The following is a 15,281-nucleotide window of genomic DNA, read 5'->3' as shown; positions in this document are numbered from 1 at the left end:
CTCTCCGCTGCTTTTTTAATTCTCTTCCTCTATTCTCTTGTCTTGATGCACCATAATATCATAATTTCCTAACGCCCGCTTTTCTTCTTAGTCATTGCCTCTTCCTATTTGTTCCCATTTAAATCCCCACAGTAGATGTAAGCAATGGTAGTCAGAGTTCCTGAGTTTGACTTCTGGCTCTGTTGCTGTGTAACCTAGAGCAATTTCTTTTTAATCTCCCTTTTTTATTTTTCTTTGTTTCATTTGACTTAATGAAGGCCAGGCAGTGTCATGCATATCCCACTGTTTTTAATGGAAGCAGAGTGCAGCCACCAAGGTGTTAATCTGGCAGCCAAGACATACTGTAATTTTGTTTTTTAAATATGATCAAAAATGAGTGCTTTCACAAGGTTTAATGTATCAAGCTTCACCTAGAAGAGAAAATCTACTAATCTCTGATGGAAGTTATGGTTAGATATTTGTGCCTCACAGTGTAAACTGTTAGAAGGGAGGCTTGTCAAGTGTGGATGCAAAGAACTGATCATTACTTTTGATGTCCTTCCAGTCTAACCCATTTTTCTTCCATTTGCACCTGTTAGAGCCATACCAACTGGGAAATATCTTGGATTTTGGAGCTATGTAAGTAGCTGAAAATACATGTGTCTGCTGATGACCACATCTGCAGATGTGCTTAGTTGCAGAGTTAGTGGTTAGATGTACTGTAAATAAGCCTTTGGAATACATATTAAAAAGTGATTTTAAAAATAATACGTTTTCTAGAAGGTCATTTATTGAGCCATCAAGTTGCATGGCTATTAAAATGATTTAAAAACTTCAGAAACCATTGTTTTTCAGAGAGATTTATAAATGGTCTGTAAACTATCTTGTACTTCAAATAACTTTGTCAAATATAGACAAACACTGATTTCTTTTTCTCCTGCAACTTGCAAACACCAGTTGATCTTAGGAATGTTGAAGAATTTTTGTCAGTAAAGAAGTGTCTGGATGGGGAGTACTGGATCTGCTAGGACTGACTGCTGTGCTCTGCCATGCAAAGTGCCTGATTCAGGCTGTGAGTTGCTCCGTATCCTACAAATCTTCCAGAGTTTCTAGCCATTTCTTCAGCATAAACTGCTGCAAATGTTTTGAATCTGTTGCTCCATAAGAGTGCATTCCATAGAATGTATCAAATTTGAGTGTTACCAGCTGAAATTTCTGAGGGCTTTCTCTCTGTTGTTGCCGAGGTAGATAATCAGAGTATCAGCTGGTACGTCCACACATGCCACTGCATCCCTTGAATACAACCAAATCTGTGAACATTTTACACATCGCTCATCAGGAAACCAGTACAAAGAATCCCTTTTCCGACTGCGCGTAACAATGACGTACGTCCCTAATCTCCAGTCGTATCCCACTTTATTGCCTTGAAGAGATTCCTCGCTCCAACCACTTGGGTGCAGGAGCAGCTCAGTGGCAGCGCAAGTTGTCATCTGCCGGATGAGAGTGAATCCATTTCCAGATCCTCACTGCGGGATCCACTTCTTTCACTGGCTCGTACGAGCTTGGGTATGCATAACCTTAAGGCACATTTTCTTGGACTTCTTGATTCAGCAAAAACTCAGGTATAAGCAAGACACGTTAGGGAGGGATTTTTTTTGGAACTAAGCCACAACTCTTAAGTGAATCAGAGAATGAGATGAAATTTTCAATTCAGTCAGCCATCCTAAGAAGAAGCTGCTTGGCTTTCAGAGAAAGCCTCGGAGACTCTTCTTGACTTTCCCATTTCATACTCTACCAGCAACCTGCTCTGCTTTGCAGAAACTGGTTGGTAGTAAAGTCCCATTGTTAAAGTACAGTCTGAGCAGAGGGTGTTAATTTGTAGATGTGCTTCCGTCATCAAAATGGAAATAAATTTGGCATTTAGCACGATTTGCCACTCAATCTCTGTTACCCGTGAAAAATACAGCATGTCTTCTAAAACTGTATTTGACCTTTCACAAAGCAACCCGATAGTGTAGAAAGGAGCACACGAGACAGAATGGAGATGGAGGCTTCTGGGAATGTACAGTGCAGTGTAGAAGATTCAGAAGGAGGGCATAATTTGGAACCAGGGGTGTGCGGGCAGGTGGTTATAAGAGCAAGGGGAGGACAATCAGGTGTAAAATGGCTATTCGGTATCGCGTCAGAGCAGCAGGTAGCTATGACTGGTTACGCAAGCCAGGAGACCCTGATTGATTCCTCTTTCTCAAGAGGGGGGGAACAAAGCAGTCAGATTGTATTGATGAACTTGGTCTTAACAGTTAGTTTAATTATTTCGTCTAAAAATCAATAGAATTATCAGATGAGAAGGTTTTTTGCACTTTCATGTTATTGATCATGTGTCATGCTTTAAAAATGTGAATTGGGGAAAGTAGGTTTCGAGGCAAAAATCTTCGCTATGATGGAGAGAACGAGGCTGAGGTTATGTACTTCTAAGCTTCCAAATTGCTGCTATAGAAATTTAGTAATTACTCCTAGGAAAATTATTGTAAAGCTAAAAAGTGTTAGGGTTAAACTTAGAAAAAAAAGCCATATGAGATAAATGACCAAAATGTTTTAATTATGACCAGTAGTTCATGTAACTGGATAACAAAAGTCTGCAATAAATTGACTGCAGTAAATGAAATTTTTTTATTTCTTCTGAACTGGTTTATCTAGGAACCTGTATAGGCATTTCTCATTAGTATGCAGAGCAAAACTTCGTTTCAGTTTCTAGTGTTTCCGAGATCATTGCAGCATCTCTGCTGTGTGGACTCCTTTCACACATGCTTAGCCTCTGCTTTATTAAAAATCACTGTTTGGACAGCACTGGCTCTGGCATCGTGTCTGACTTATAAAATTGTACTTCAGAGATAAAAACAATAAGTTGCATTTTAAATCAGAATTTATAACAAATGGATAGTGAAGCAGGGTAAGTTCAACAGTGCTCTCCCTTCAGCTCCTTTTGCCTTCTCAGTTTGTCTTGCTTCTGTCCTACCTGGCTGCCAGCTCTGAGCCTTCCCCTGAGCGGGATACAGAGCAAGGAAGCCCTGTTTTCCTGGGACAAGCTATGCCTCAGCCCACCTGCTTGCTTCTTCCAAAGCACCACCCAATATCTGGCTGACCACACCCAGGCTCTACTGAAGATGGGCAGAAAGGAACAAGGAAAAATTTCCAGGTCCTCCATGTGTCACCGTCCCTTGCTGACTCATACCACATTACGCTTCGTTAACTATCATGATTGAGTTAGCCATTAACAATCACAAAGGAAAATTAATTCCTGCCTGGATAAATCTGATGACCAGAGCTTTGAACAAAGAAAAACTGAAACAAAAGTCGGTTGTAGACAAGGAAGAATGGTTTCTGTAGGGTTTAAAATGTGCCATTCCCTGGATTCTGAGGAACCAAGTAGTGCTGTGCGGTTGATTGCAGTCTTGGTTTGGGAGCTTCTTGGGAATGTGGGTCTGCAGTGTGCTGTTATAGGCCAGAACAGACCATGTCTGAAGCTCTGTGTTGGTTTTCTCCTCTAGAGACCACGAAGAACCCAAGTTGGTTTTCTTTAAGGAACCTTTTCTTGTCATGATCCAAGCAGGAATATCATGGCAGCAGAGAACTGAAACGCTCAGCCTGTAACTCACTGAGCAGGTACTAGAAGATGGGAGTACAGCAAACTGGCTAAAATGTAGTTCTTTTCAGGAAAATAGGTTCACTGAAGTACTTTTGGTTTTTGTTGCTTCTTTTTTTTAATCAGTACATTCGACCAATATAAACAATGATGTGTGCAGGAGAGCGAGACTTTTTATTCTGAGGCAGAGCAAAGCTTCTGAATGCACGATAGCATTGGCCACTGATCCAAGTTAAGCAGCCTGACTCTCCTACAGGGAAATACTAGCAGATGTCAGGTAGCTTCTTATCATGTTGATCCTTTACATGATAGAGGTATTGCTCTTAGTTGGGAAAAGTATACTGTGTTTTTCCAGTCTAATATGCACATAATAGCGCAAAGCTATGTAAGGCTACAACCAATACTTCTCTAATTAACAGTGTTACATCTGGGTTGTGGACATGGAGCAGACAATGTAGTCAGTCAGGGAAAGTCCAGCTGTTGCTAGTAGAGGAGGAGCGGGCTTTTAAGCTTGGCCAGTACAGATCTCATTCCATGATAAAAACTGGTGTTTCTAACGCTGCCTTTGAACACCCTTCCTTAGCTCCTCATGACAGCCTGATCATTTCTATACAACAGCTCAGGAGAGGTTCATCATTCACCTCGTTATGCCTGTGCTGGTGTCCTACCATGCCATCAGGATCCAACCTTGATCTAACAACCGCTTCATATTTTCAGGGCTGCCTCTTGGATAGACAAGGTTTGATATGGCAGCTGGGACTAGGACAGTCCCCATCACAGGGCCGAACTATGGAGCTGGGTCTGGCTGACTCCTCACACACCACACACGTTCCCTCAGTCCAGCTCTCAAGTCTTCTCCTTCCTAGAGGAGCAGAGTCCCTATGGGTGGCTCAGGAATCTCCTGTCCTCGCACGGCAGCTGCCTCCATCGCAGAGGCTTTGCATCTGTAGCTGTTCCCTCAGGACTCAGAGAGATACCCTCCTGCAACTCAAAGAGATGTATGCAGCCCCCAGTGCACGCCTTGCATTGTTGTCAGATTCTGTAAGGCCTTGCTGAGGTCCCTCTGATGCACTGCGGATATCTGGTTCATATATCGCTCTCCAATTTATGCTTTCCCCTGCTCTTTTTTTTCCAGGAGATGAGCTTTTTAGCAGCTACATGGGTGTTACTGTGGTGACTGTAACCAGGCAAAAATGTACCGTTCATATTGAGATGGTTCTACAATTGTGGACTTGGATACGACTAAGAGATTTCTAAAGGCTTGCAGTACTTTTTTTTTCTTTTTTTTTTTTTTTCCCTTCCCTGCAAAACAAAAAGAGATTTCTAACAAATTTTCAGTTACAAAGTATGAAGTGGATGATTCATCTTCAAAAGCATGCATGTATTAGTTTATATATAAACACACACATATTATGCACACAAATGTCATGCCTTTTAGCTAGTTAGAGATTTTAAAGAGCTTTAACCAAGCATAATTGAGATTTTTTGGATGTTTTGGCTTTGCATTTCTTTATGCTTCATTTGCTTTTCTTGTTAAATTTGATTTTAACTTAGAACGTCCAAGGGTTATAGTTTCTGGGCTTTGAACAATTACATTATCTCTGCAGTATATTTTACTGTAAATCACTGCCGTGTAGCCTTAACACTGCCTCCATCTTTGTTTTTCTTCCTGTTGTATAATGTAGTTTCCCCACTCCATGAGGTCTTTGAGGAGATGGCATTCCATTCAGTGACTCTCACCTGGTGAGTGCCTTTCCAAAGGAAGGTAAGAATGTGCTGTCTGAAAGATGTCATTATTACTCTCGAAAACCAGAACAAAAATGTATCATTTTATCTTACTTTCCCAGAAAAACAAAATAGGACAAGTGTAGCAATTAATGAAAAATAGGATTGTAGTGCAAACCCACATTCTTAATATAATGATAATTGCATATTAATCCCAGCAATTAGCCACGAGCTGCTATTATCCTCAGTGTGCAGCTCTCTCTGAAATTGTAGTGATGTTAGTAATGTATACAAAACTGATAATCTGCTTCTCTAGGCTTGTTTAAGACAAAAAGACGTAATCACCAAACACCACATCTCTCAGTGTACCCATTTCTGTTGACTTACAAGCTAACAGAACCGACATGAACATCTTCTATAATACAGCCTGCATTCAGCCAACAGTGACGCAGAACGAAAGAGTAGGAGGCACCCTTTGATCAGTTTGAATGCTTTCCTATTAAAATCATTGCACTTTACCTGCTTCATTTATTGCCAAACTTGGTAGCTCATGTGTGACAGCAGTCGATTCCCAGTAAGGCATCTGGTCTTCATCTGGAGGTTGGGGAGGAGAATGCTGGGGTGGGGAATTGCTTCATTCAGCCCTTTGCTCCAGCTGTGAAGAGTCCTTTTCATTACAAACCCATACAACTTATTTTCACTTCCACTGCAGGCATTATAGAGAGGACAAGGAGCAGTTCAATCTGTTTCATGAGGAGCTCAGATACCTGCTCTGAGTTCACTGTTGCTTTGACAGTGGAACTATGACTGTGATTCTATAAAAACGTCTGCAACTCTGAACTTTGTCTCCTCTGTCAGTCATATTTATCTGATGAGAATTAGCAAAGGCAAATCTAGAAGGATCAAGAACCAGAGAGGAAAGGCAGAAAACAAGCAATGGAGAGACATATATGTTGCATGACTCTTCTCTGGTAGGAAAGATCTTGCACACACACAGAAAAGAAAATCAAGTTTTCCAGTAAGTATCACAATCTCTTTAATTCTTTTTCCTAATACTTGACGTAATCTTTATATGTTTAAAAATTAAATGCAAAGTTACAGGAAGGACTGCACAGTGGCTCCTCTGGACCTGAATCCATTCTTTATTGGGGTCTTCCCCTCTTATGGCCATCCTTTTTTTGCTCTGGTAAAACGAGCAATTGTGTGGGACATGAGCACAGTCCAGACCTCATTCAACTCTCTGTTTGTTCCCTGAATGACCTGGCTGTGCAGATTTCATACTGCTCACGTCATTGCAGAGGGAAAAGCCCCAGTCTTTAAGTGTAAGCACAAGGGAGAGAACTGAGTTTTCCCGTGCCTTGATGCTGCCATTGCATCATCCCAGACTCAGGATTTAGTGTCTCAGAAAAGATTTCTTGTCATTGTCTGTGTTCTTTCACATTTGATCACTTTAACTTCTCCAACAGCAAAGGTTCTCTTTGAAATCCTCAATATCCATTTATTGTTCTTGTTTCACATTTGAAATCAAGCAGGCATTAAACAAATTTCACGTAGCTCCAACTTTTTTCCACCCAGCTTGGTAAACTAGTATTGATCTGGCTAATACATCTAACAGGGACCAAACGGGCTGTGCAAGGAGATATTTTCACTCCATTACGTGATTTTTTTCAGCAGAATGGATTGGTTTCCTTTAGAAAGCTTGCTCCAGATTGAATACTGGAAGGTATGAATACCACTCAAGGTAGTAAAAGGAGGGATGACCTCTTATAGAGTTCGTTACTGGGATTTGCTCTGGAAAAAGTTTTGAGAGGGCATGGAGGAGGCTGACCCAGCAGCCACTCCCAGCACCAAGCGCTGACCAAGAGATGCCTCCATGAATCTTAATTCCTCACCTGGTGGTGAAGGGTGAGAACTCCTGTATGACCAGCTGTGCACAGCACCATGCGCTCTTCCGTCTTCCAGCTCAAATAGGGTGACCTACAAACACACCTATCTTCCTTTTTTCAGTAATTAATCCAAGAGAAGTAATCATCCAGAGCAGAAAACTGAGCACGCCGTGATGGTAAGTCTCTATCACTTGTTTTGATTTCATTATTCCCTCCGTCTTTTCAAGTTGGTCACATTGTTATTTTGCTGTTGGGAAGTCTTGCTCCACTTTGAGTTTTTTTTTCTGCACAGGCTTTTCCATTCAGACTGTCATAATCTGCTTGTGCCACAAAGCATTATTTCATTTTATCTGGAGGCAGCTGGACTGATAATGCAGTTACACCATTTCAGGAAGTTTTTAGAGATCTGCAGTGTCAAGAAAGAACAATTTGTGTTATCTTCTTCATTATGTCTATTACTTCTTCAAAAGAACGTTATCTAACATGCAAATGGCCAATAGAAGCATTCTTGAAATTTATAATTGGTGCAGATTTTTATGTCCTCTTCCTTCAATCATTACTAAAATTAGAATGTTGAAAACATTTATGGATGATAAAGACCTGGCTGAGACTGAAGATAATTCCTACTTCTGGCTTTTTTCTTCAACGAACGTATATATTAAAGAAAAGAGTCAATTTTTAAGTAGGAAATGAACTGATTTAGAAATGTTATGCATATGAATTGCATTTAGTTTTGTTACTGTTTAAGATATTAAAAGTGCTCACAAGTGTGTATACTCCTAAGTAAATAGATGAGATTAGACTGCTCTTGAAGTAAACTGGCACTCTCCAGTCTCTGACTTGAAGTACGACTCCTGTACAGTATCTATTGCGTGCTGTGCCCTCAGCTGATCTTCACAGAAATGCCAGCTGAAATATTGCTGAGCCTGTGGAAATAGGAACAAGAGTTTCCAGTGCGATTCCATCAATGTTTTAGCTGTTAGGATAGGGCTTTTGTGTCTGCGAATTGCAGTCTACATGGAAGTGACTGATGTTTTCTGTCATACTCCGATGAGTGTTTAAAATATTAATGATGCATTCGGATTATGGAAAAAAATCCTCCCAAGTGATCTGGCCGCTCCTTTACTCAAAGGCCACTTCTCCATGTGGTTGCTTCTCTGTTAATTGCATACAGCAAAGCTACCAGCTACATGAGTTTGCGTATGGGGCCAAAAAGAAACTCACGTCTGTAGAATGAAAGTAGGATCTGCTATGGAAATCTCTAAGAATGTGCAAGCACTAACGGCAGAAGCCACAATTAATTCCCCTTTTAATTAAAATACTCAACATTATAATAAAAAGATTATTTCTTCACTTACTCTGCAATTTTAGAGTCCGAATAAAGTAGCACAATGCTTTTACGGTGATGCATGCGTTGCTCATAGAGAAACACTGCATCTACTCACAGCTGTGGGAGTTAGTATCTTACCAGAAAAAAAAAAAAGACTTGAAAGATGTGACCCTGACTGCTTTCAAAAGCTAAATCAAAAACTGTTGGTTCTTCTTCACACTTTCCCTTCACCATTCAGAGTGTGAAATGTCCCTATGCTAGAGTCAAATGTGATGTGCACATGCTGCCCTCGTGCACCTTGTCTTTTCTATAACTGGAATGAAGCATGGAATTTTAAAATAGTATTCAGAGCATCTGTGCAAAAATAATGTAAACACTGTTATTCTTATCCAAACCAAAAGAGTTAGTCAAGGGCAAGATGGGAGACTATCATGTGCAGATCAGTGCATGGCTACAGCGTTAGGAGAATGGAAATGCAATTGTACTGCTCATGTTCCGGTTACGTGGCTTAAGCTACAAGGCAGTTTGTAACACGTGGGATGGAGGACTTGCCTTCATCTCAGAGATCCATATCCTCAAACCTGCATGTGTATAGTTTGGCTGTGAGCCAGGAACAGAGAATAAATTTCAAAATTAAAAAAAAAAAAAATCACAGTTTTTTTTTTAAATATCAATTTGGATTTGTAGAGGGATGGTTTCTACAAGGTTCCCTGGTGTTACTTATATTAATATTTTATAGGCTGCTCGTGTAAACTCTAGAGCTTTCATGGCTCTCAGTATTAACTTTTAAATATAAAACAGTTCATATTGATTTTTATTGCTGTTTAATTTAGTTTTTGTTTGTTTTTTTTAACGTGGCTTCTCAGCTGTAAGGAATGTGGCCTGCACTCATTTAAGACTTCTCCAAGACTTCTCCAGATACACAAAACCCACTATTGTCATTCTTTTTTCTTACATATTTTAACACTCCAAGAGCTAAACTTGCCTGTATTTGTCATGCAGATCAATTATTCTACGCAGCAAATCAGATCACCTATTATGGAAGGTAACTAAGGGCTGTTTTTAGATAGAACTGGAAGTCTCTCCTACCTTTGTACCCTACGCTGTTTGTATCTCAGATACAGAAATTGTTAGCTGACTTGTCTAAATAAATCATTTTTAGCAAATAATGCCTCTTATTCATAGAACACATGCAAACAATTCCCAACCAAACGGAGCTTATTGGCTTCTAAGTTGATGTGCTTTTTGAAGTGATCCCAATATCACTCATCTCTTCCAAGCATCTGAACTTGCTTAAAGCAACATGTGGTTTTTCACCCTTCTATAAGAAAAAGGCAATTTCTAAATAGGGTGCAGAAAAATATTTTTTAAATAAAAGTGTGTTTTATTTTAAATAGTATATTCAAGTTTTTAACAGTAGGTTTACTCAACAGAAGGAACTTTTAAAATGAAAAGCTCTTTCTTAACAGTTATTCTAGCTAAATTGCTATGGACAATTCAGACAGTTAAAAAAAACTGCACAAATACTGAGAAGAGCAAGCTTACATCTTCCCTTACAAGACTTGTGAAGAAAGGATGTGCTTTCCCGTGCATTAATGTATTTCATCAGAATTCCTGGGAAGCCATCCAGCTATACGTAGTAAATATTTCACGTACCAATAAAGTGATTTCTCAGCAATTCAACCTCTCAGCACAAATGAAATTTAATTTATGATGAATATCTGCACCTGTTAAACAGTGAAATAGGCTTCTGACATAAGTGATACTTTTGTACTGTAATGTATCTAAATTTTAAAGAAAATCCTCTTCTTCCAGACAGTAATCTTTGAAAGATCATAATTTCAAAAGCATTCCTAAGCTTGAATTTTGAACTTTCACACTGAAAAGGAAATGCTTGTGATTTTTTAACATATACATTTACAGATACATATAGATATATGCATGTATGTGGATCAACACCATCAAGGGAAGCCATAAAATGTGCCTATTACAGAATTAGCCATTTGTTTTGTATAGCTAATGATAAAATCAATACACAGGTCCACCAAAATCTGTCTTTCTAGCATTCAATCAAGACATTGAATTTGCAGACTTTGAAGGGGAGAGATGTTTTTCCATCTTTTGACAATCCATATTATACTAATTCAAACAGCATTTACACAGGGCTGCACCGGTTTACTCAAACATTGCTTTCAATATCATTTCATTAAATCAACGTAAAAGGTTGTGTTGACCTTTTACATATATATTTAAATCTGATCAGTGGAGCTTAAATCGATTAGGAACTGATTTTAAGCCAACACTTAAGGCAAATAAGTGTTGTCCACACGGGGTTCCTCAGCTGTTCAACGAATTGAAGTGAAATCCAATTTAAATTAAGCTGTTGCAAACAAACCACTGTTGTGTTGTGTGCAAGTCCCAAATGTGCCCTCAAAGTTCTTTGAGAAGTTTCTCTTTCACTTGAAAGTGTACCTGAGGGAGATGTGGTTAACTGAGTGAAATCCATTCATCCCAGTCAGGAAGGGAGGGGTGACAGAACACGGCTGTAAAAAGCTTCCAAGCAAACACCCAGTGTTCAGTGAAGAGTTGCATACCACAGAATCGTAGAATCATAGGAGGGTTGGGTCGGAAGGGACCTCAAAGCCCACCCAGCCCCAATCCCATGCCGCGAGCAGGGCTGTCACCAACCAGCTCAGGCTGCCCAGGGCCCCATCCAACCTGGCCTTGAACCTCCAGGGATGGGGCACCCACAGCTTCTCTGGGCAGCCTGTGCCACTGCCTCACCACCCTCTCAGTGAGAAATTTCCCTTGATATATAATCTAAATATCAACTCTCTTAGTCTAAAATTGTTCCCCCTTGTCCTATCACTATCTCCCAATGTAAAAAGTTGCTCTCCTTCCTGATTACAAGCTCCTTTTAGGTACAGGAAGGCCTCAATGAGGCCGCATGCCAACCTCCTCTTTACTGTCAAATGACCACCTGTTGTTTTTTCCCCACTTTTTGGCAGTTCTAATGGCAGTGAACAAGACTGGTGGATCATAGACACCATCACTCACCGGATTCCAGCAGAAGAGAGTTGCCTCTGCATCCCTAGCCTAAAAAGAATTGAAGTGTGTTTAAGGGAAATCTTCTAGCAGCACAACCACGTCACACCTTCTGGGAACTGAGACACCAGGATATCCAGCCGTTAGCTTGCCATCACAGCGGCCCTGGTGTTTGCAGAGAGTACATTACTTCTCCCTTCTAAAACAACACCACAGACCTTTGCAAGACTGCAGAGAAGCCTTTTTATGACCCAGAAATCAGCAGGGCAATTTCATACATTTTGGTCTTGAAGCAAAGGAAGGGGAGATTCAAAATGAACCACACTCCATTTGATTCTTAATGCACACAAGATGGCGTGAAATGTGTTTGTAGAAGGGACAGATTACCTGATAACTTCTGTATATCAACAAACACGCAGCCTGGGTTTCGACTATAACATTTAAAAATACAGTAAAATACAAACATACAATGAAGAGACAGCAAGGGTGAAAATAGAAAGAAATAGCAAGGCAAGCTGAGGGGGAAGCGATTTAGCATAAGTAATTCTTAAATCATCCAACATGGGAGAGAGCGTTTCATTTGTGAGCTTCTGGGGGCTATTGGTTCCTCTGCCTCCCCACTCCACTCTTATTCAGATAAATTGTAATCTTCTCCATCTCCCTGTCATCTTGTTTCCCTGGGCCAAGAAAGAAAGAGAAACTGAACAGTCTTCCTTATACTCTCCACACGGGTTTTAATTACCAGTTTTGCTGTATGAAAGAAAGGTTAGAAGGAATGTTTCTCAGCTTCAGGCTCCTTTCTAACTGAAGGCAGCTGATTGATGGGCTTCTGAAGAAGCTGTCTTTGCTAGTCCAACCCCAGCAGGAGAAATGTAGGTAAATGCAGGTACTTTGTCCCACTTTGTGACCAAAAGAAGGTAAGAAAATGGGGCACTGTTTTTGACTCCAGGAATGAAAAGGGTTTGGTGCAGCTGATGGTTTGCATTCATGTGGTATTGTCAGGCCTCAGGTCTCTTTCTTTTCCCACCTTTCCTGATTCCTCAGATTACTTATTATATTCCCATTCAGACTTGTACAACCAGTTATCTTGAATGACTGCAAACCTGTCTGCAAAAGATGGTTATGGGATGTGAGTGAATATGAATATAAGGATCTTCCATGATAAACTCAAGAGTATTTCTATTTCTCATTTACTATGAGGTAAAAGGAGACAGCTTATTGTAGCACTCTCACCCTGTACAGTTCTGTGTGTGTCTTGGTAAAACCTCCCTGAAGCTCTTGCATTCTGTCCCATCCTTCATTTTTCAACTCATCGAAAGAGTAGATGGTTGGGAGAGTATTCCTGAGGCTCAATATGGTTTTTATCCCCTTCCTCTTAGCACAGATAAAAATTGGTGGCTTTGAAGATGAGGTGAAAAATAATATTCATGAGTGTGTTGAGCAGAGGGAGAAAGAAAAAAGAAAAATACCCGGGGGTGGGGAGGGAGAGTGGAAGGAGGAATGTCATCACTTTGCAATGGCGAGTTGCCAAGAGCTGTTTCTCTGCTCACTACTATTTTTCTGAAGCTGCCAGGACTGGAGAGCTCCTGCCTTCTGATCAGTGAATACTCATTGCCTTTAGAACCATAAAACCATTAAGATAGGAAAAACATCTAAGATCAAGTCCAACCGCCAGCCCACCCCCACCATGCCCTCAACCACGTCCCTCAGTGCCACAACCACACGGTTCTGGAGCACCTCCAGGGACGGTGACTGCACCACCTCTCTGGGCAGCCTGTGCCACTGCAGCACCACTCATCCTGAAAAGAAATTTCTCCTATTATCCAACCCAAACCTCCCCTGGTGCAACTTGAGGCCATTCCCTATTGCTGTTACCTAGAAGAAAAGGCTGACCCCCATGTTACTACAATCTCATTTCAACCATCTTCCCATTGGGATTTCCAACTGAGCAGAGCTTTGAGATAAAAGGAAAGTATGTTTGATGCAGATGTTTTGAAGGTATAGGAATCCATTCAGCGAAGGAATATGCTAATGTATTAATTTATTTTATTGTTAAAAATAGGACACTCAGGCAGAACACCTCTCTTGTGAGATTCACTGCCCTAAATACAGTAATGAACTTCACAGTGGAGTCCAAAGTATGGCTAAATTCAGTGTACTCTCTTTATCAAGGCAATCATGAGGAAGAGCAAACAGGCGTCAGAAATACTTGAAATTCTGCTTTCTAAAAACTATCTGAGCTAGGTACCACAATTTTTTGTTCCTGCTTATGCTGGTATGGGAGGCAGGGGACTCCTGGCTCCCTCTCTCTGGGCTTCTCTCATAATATCCATCTAGTTTTTGCACCAGTCACTGTTGTGTCTGTGGGCCACCTACTTTGTTTTCCCAATTTCTTTTAGGGTTGTCACGATGAAGTGGTATAATTGCATCTGAACTCCATCTCCACCCTCTCCTCCCCCCAGAAAAAAAAAAAATAAATAAAACATCTTGGATTTGGACTTTTACTATTTTCAAATGCCAGATGGTGCCTGTGCTATGATTACCAATTTGCTGGCCAAGGGCCTTGACAAAATGCTTTTACCCATAGCAGCATCTCTCCCATTGTGACAAAGGATGGTAGAGGCTAAGGAATTCTGTCATGCTGAACAGGAACATGATTCAGTCAGAAGTTATCTTTAGAGGAATTTTGGTTTATTCTTATTTTTGGGGGGAAGGACAAAGAATTAATGAGGGAAAGCAAAAGCAACGTTGTAGCTCAATGCTTCTCATCTCCTTTCAAAAAAAGAAAGCATCATTCCACCCTGACTCAGCAGAGGTAGCTTCCAGACCTCCCTTGTTGATAGTATTTTTTTCTGATTTTAGTACTTATTCCCTCTCCTGAGGCTGTGCCACATTCAAGACTATCAGGGAGGAGCTGTAGATAAGAATATCTGTAAAGAGTATTTTAGTGTCTCCCACACACCAGTCTGGAACTGCCTCATGTTAGTGAGTGTTCATGGATTTCCCTACTCAGTAGGAGTTCGTTGATTTATATGCAGACAAACTTGTGTTACTGCTTTGGTTACTCCCCATGGTTTTCCCTGACTACTGGTAATCAGCCTGCCACACTTTCCATTGTTGCTTACATGTAGCAGTAGATGCATATAACTACTTGTATTGAGCTATCATAACTTTCACTTTTGTTTGTTTGTTTGTTTGTTTGTTTAATCTTCCCTAAAAGGGTAAAAGGCATTTTGAAGATCTGCCTAAGCAATGTGGGATGTCCAGACTGTGTGTCCTCACGTCACAGGATCACTTCAGTTGGAAAAGACACATAAGATCACCAAGTCCAAACACCACTTAACACTACTGCATCCACAGCTAAACCATGTCCCTAAGTACCATATCCAGACATCTCTTAAATGCCTCTGGGGATGAAAACTCCACTACTTCCCTTGGTAGCCAGTACCAATGTGTAACCACACTTCCCATGAAGAAATTCCTCCTGACATCTAGGATGCATCTAAGATTGTATCACTGATGCAGTGTGAGGCCATTTCCTCACATCCTATCACTTTTCAGTGAGAAAAAGCTGCTGCTGCTATGGTTGACGGTGCTGTCTCCTGCACTGGGTCTGTCCCATCTCCTCTAATCACATTGTACATGTCTTCTGGCCAGCTGTCTGCATTCAGGT

General features: G+C 40.7%; 1 long non-coding RNA gene across 1 annotated transcript; it reads left to right on the top strand.

Annotated features, from left to right (window-relative positions):
- The first annotated feature begins 4,469 nt into the window (after positions 1-4,469).
- Positions 4,470-14,131, top strand: LOC146545306 (uncharacterized). The gene is made up of 3 exons (XR_014883798.1): positions 4,470-6,365; positions 7,355-7,409; positions 11,572-14,131. It is a non-coding gene; the product is annotated as an uncharacterized LOC146545306 (long non-coding RNA).
- Positions 14,132-15,281: the final 1,150 nt, after the last annotated feature.

The sequence above is a fragment of the Meleagris gallopavo genome, chromosome 1 (genome assembly GCF_905368555.1).
Source record: "Meleagris gallopavo chromosome 1, MGAL_WU_HG_1.1, whole genome shotgun sequence".
NCBI classification, from domain to species: domain Eukaryota; kingdom Metazoa; phylum Chordata; class Aves; order Galliformes; family Phasianidae; genus Meleagris; species Meleagris gallopavo.
Note: the sequence above shows the minus strand (reverse complement) of the source record. Positions and strands in the feature narration are given on the sequence as shown.